General features: G+C 42.0%; 1 pseudogene; it reads left to right on the plus strand.

The window, feature by feature from the left end:
• Positions 1-292: 292 nt before the first annotated feature.
• Positions 293-915, plus strand: LOC119523836 (annotated as a pseudogene).
• Positions 916-4,866: the final 3,951 nt, after the last annotated feature.

Below are 4,866 nucleotides of genomic sequence, written 5' to 3' on the forward strand. Positions count from 1 at the left end.
CCAAATGTACTCCAGGTATTTTCTACTTTTTGGGGGGGGGGCGGTGAGGGTAGGAGGTTGAAGAAATAGACTTGAAGCTGACTTTCCAAGTACAACTCCCTAAGCCACCTGGGACTGCCAAGGGAGCTGCCAAGAAGCTGTAAAATAAGGAATTGCCTATCAAATTGGAAGCTACAATTATAATTGCTTGTTCCAGAACCATCCCATTTTTGTTACCATCAAGAAGCTACAGCCCCAGGGTGTGTGTGCATGGTTGGTGCCAGACGTGCACATGGCACCGATAAGAGAAAGCATGTCTTTTCAAGACAGAGGTCGTGGAGGCTTTAATTGAGGTGGTGGAAGTGGTGGCTTCAATCATGGCAGTGGCAGCAACAAACACTTTTAAAGTGGGGGTGGCAGCTGCCGCAGAGGTGGAGTTGGACAAGGGGTGGCCGTGGAGGCTTTAACAAAGGCCAAGACTAAAGACCTCCAGAACACGTAGCTTTGTTAGGAGAGTTTCTTAATCCCTGTGAAGATGACATGGTTTGTAAATGTATCACATTGCCTTATTTTAATACTCCAGTATACTTAGAAAACAAAGAACAAATTGGAAAAGTGGATGAACTATTTGGACAACTTAGAGATTTTTATTTTTCAGTTAAATTATCAGAAAACATGAATGCATCTTCCTTTTAAAAGCTACAGAAGTTTTATACAGACCCTTATAAGCTGCTGCCACTGCAGAGGTTTTTACCTCCACCTCCAGGTATGAAAGGACCTCCAAGAGGCATAGGCAGGGGAGGTCAAGGAGGAGGGAGAGGAAGAGGTAGAAAGGGTGGTGATAGAGGTGTTGGCTTTCGAAGTGGAAGAGGAAGTGGAGGTAGGGACTTCAGAGGAAGAAGAGGGGATGGTTGTTACACAGGGAGAGGACATTAAGTGTAAGAGTTGACAAAGAACCTTCACCAGTTAACCTCTGTATTAATCTGCATGATCGATTTCTACTACGGATTGGGAAATTGTTTATTAAAGCAAGTTTTGAAGAACCGGTCCTTTTATGCCGTGGAACTACAGCATCAAGGTTATGCAAAAATGAGTGCAATGGCGTAGTCAGTTTTGCTCTAAAATAGCACGAAGTAAGTCTTTTAATGTTCTTGACAATGCCTGGCACTCTGCGGGTGTTTAATAAATGGACAGTACTTTTCATTTGATGCATGTTTGAATTTTAGAAATAGAGTATATTATTCCTTTTTTTTAAAAAAAAAAGACATGGTCCCTATCAAGAAGCTGCCACTGGCTATTGGCAAAAGAACCACACTGCCTCAACCACAATCTCCAGCAATGTGTATGATCTGCACTTGGCTTCTCTTCCCCACATGATTTCATTTAAAAACCAAGCCATACTTGACTATACTGACAAATGGAAACTTAGTCACAGCTTAAACTGTAGCTGCAAGAGAGTCTGGGAAACATAGTTTTAAGCCTTCTATCATCTGCATGCTGGAAGGGGTTAAATATATGTTAAGCAAGCCAATCTGCATTATCTACCATGCTGCCCCTCTTCTGTTCTGAAGATCATTGCATGATTTTCTAATACAAAAGATTTGGGATACCTTGAAATGGCTCCCAGTGATCCTTGTCTCTTGGCATTCATGCCTTTCCAGACTGAATAGGGGTGACTTGTGTGACCAATAGAAAATACTGTGGAAATTATGGTGTTTCTCTTCTGAGGTGAGGTCATAAAATTATATTGTCATTTCTATTTTGCTGTCTCTTAGACCACTTCTACTGGAAGAAGCTGTGATGGTTTGAAGCTGTTATGTACGCCCCAGAAGAGATCATGTTCTTAAAGCTAATCTAGTCCTGTGGGTATAAACCTAATATGGGTGGAGTCTTTCGATTAGGTCATTTCAGTTGAGCATGCCCCAGGTGGGAGTCCTTTATGAGAGCATGAAATAGAAAGAACAGAAGTGGAGAGAGAAGGACATGAACAGAAGCTCAGAAAGAAAGTCACAGATGGAGCAGCCAGAAGCTGAAAGCAACAAAACCCAGGAGAGGACCAGCCTTGCCACATGACAGAGGAGACAATCTTCGGGGAGAAGGCATTACCATTGATGCCTTGATTTGGACATTTTCACGGCTTCAGAACTGTAAGTTTGTAAGCTAATAAATCCCTGTTCCAGTTTGTTAAAGCTGCCAGAATGCAAAATACCAGAAACAAATTGGTTTGGGGGTTTATTAGCTCACAAATTTACAGTTCTAAGGCCATGAAAATGTCCCAATTAAAGCATCAACCAGACAATATCTTCTCTGAAGAAAGGTCGAAGGCATCTGGGGTTCCTCTGTCACATGGGAAGGCACATGGCCAGAGTCTGCTGGGCCTCTCCCGGGGTTAGCTTCTCGTTTCTGTTGCTTTCTCCAAAATGTCTCTGGGCTTCTGTCTAAGCTTCTCTCTCTCAGCTCCTGTGCATCCTTATTTGTTTCTCCCAGGGTGCTTCTCTCTAAGTGTCTGGGGGTCCTCTCTTAGCTTCTCCCAGGGGAAAACTCTGGATTACATATCTTAGCTTCTCTCTAAAATGTCTCTCTCAGCTTCTGTGTCAGCTCTGAGATCTCTCCCTGAACTCTCTTAATGACTCCAGTAAACTAATTAAGCCCCACCCCGAATGGGTGAGGTCACATTTCCATGGAAATGATCTAATCAAAAGGTCCCATCCACAAGTCTGCACCCACAAGACTGGATTAAAAGAACATGGCTTTCTGGGATACATAATAGATTCAAACCAGCACAATCCCCACTGTTAAAAGCCAGTCCATTTCAGGTATATTGCATTTCTGCAGCATTAGCGAACCAAAACAGAAGCCAACTGCCGTACAACTCTGGAGAGGCCCATGTGGGTAAGTACAGAGACTTGCTGCCAACAAGCAGCACCAACTTGCTAGCTACGTGAGTAAGCCACCATGGAAGCTGATCCTGCAGCCTCAGTCAAGCTTTCAGAGCCTGCAGCCCCCTCCAACATCTGGCTGGAGCCTCATGAGAGACTCCAAGCCAGAATTACCCAGCTAACCTGCTCCCAAATTGCTGACCCACAGAACCTAAAAGTGATAATAAATGTTTATTGTCATTTTAAGCCACTAAGTTTTAGGGTAACTTTTTATGCAGAAATTGACGACAATATGTGTACCACCATCCTGGATGTCAATCCTGTCTTTAATGTGCTTTGGACGAACTCACTGGCTCTCTTCTCCTTTATCTCCTACTCCATTTATCTAAGCTCAAGCCCAAGAGTTGAGGGCTTACAGAGGTGAAATCTGCAGTTCTCTGGGAATGGCCTAGACTTCCCTACCTTCTGCTTTATCCTTCACTAGCTTTCTGATAATGGCTAAGAAGCTCCCATTAGAAAAATCACCCACAGACAATAACTACAGCTGGACAAAATATTTAAAAAAAAACAGAACCACCACCAAAAAGCAGGCAGATGATGGAGGGTAGTCATCACCTGGATGAAGGCAATTACACCGGGTGAGTCACCAGCTTTGTATATTTTTTTCCTAAGGGCAGGTTGCATTATGCATCATGCTGGAGTGGGAAGAAGGTTTAAATGAAGATAGAAAACCTGCTGTCTTACTGGTTTGAAGGACCAGAGGACAGAGTAGGGGCCACCATATTAACTGAAAAGTGAAGAGGAAAATCTCAGAACAGAGATAGCCAGGGAAGGGAGAACCCCATTTCTGTATATTAACTACCTAAATCTCTGGCTGACTGTTGAACCACACATGCTCAGGCCCAGAGTAGGGTGGATTCCAAGCAGCCCAGCTGAGGCTAAAATAACTGAACTGAAATTTCAGCTGCATCTATCGAAGCAGAGAGTCTTCCATTTGAATTCAGCCAATTTAACTGCCTGTCCCCTACACACACACACACACACACACACACTCTCAAACACATGCAAAAATATGTCAAATTCTACAGTACAAAAAAATGTGAGCAAGCAGAACTGAGAATTGTTTGTTTTTATGGGGCCCAAGAGGCTCATGGAAATGTCCTGAAAAATTGCAGTGAGAAACCAGTTCTCTAGAGAAAGCCTGTTAATTAACCTTTAGAAATGGTCCCAAAGTTTGGTGTAGGGCATTTATTTTTTAAAATGCCACAGTGCATTCATCTTCAAATAGTCTGTGTGTCATGTTGAGTGCCTGTAATATTCCAGTTTCATCAAGAAGATTGGTCTGAAGAAATCCAGGCAGTTCCTTAAATGTCAGCTCATTTTCAAGGCTTGGACCTTTCAGGCTATGGGGCTAAAGACATGCTGGCTTGTCATAGACAAGAGAGCTTTCATACAAGCTGACAGATACTTATTCAATTGTGTCAAACAATCTTTCAAACTCTTCATGGCTTCCAAACTAGTCACTAGCTAGCATTTCTCTTCCAACCAGGCCACTGGTGTTTATCTGATATATCTGAAAGAGACAGAAGTCAAAGAATGGCTTCTAGTGTGCTTTCTGAAAAAAAAATCATTTTTTCTTTTTTTGGTAAATAGAGTGAGTATAAAACTATTCACAGGATGATAATTGCTGCACCCAATCTTCAAAAAAGAAAAAAAAAAGTGTCAATCTGCTTCCAGTTTAAAACCTGTTGGAATTTGGACTTTCCATCATTAATTTAGTATTTTGTTTGTTCCAGAATAGACTGTGAGCCAAACTGATATTCTGAAAATGAAGGGAAATTTTCAAGGTTTGTCTGGGAGAGTAATTCATTTTTCCATTCCTAAAACATCACTGAGAATCACAATCCCTATAACCGTTGGCCAGCGCTAAGCAAATATGGCCAGTGCTTGAAAAACAAGGTGAGTTTTAATAAATTTGCTCCAAAATATTTTATTAATAAAAGTTTTA

The sequence above is a fragment of the Choloepus didactylus genome, chromosome X, assembly GCF_015220235.1.
Source record: "Choloepus didactylus isolate mChoDid1 chromosome X, mChoDid1.pri, whole genome shotgun sequence".
Classification (NCBI taxonomy): Eukaryota; Metazoa; Chordata; class Mammalia; order Pilosa; family Megalonychidae; genus Choloepus; species Choloepus didactylus.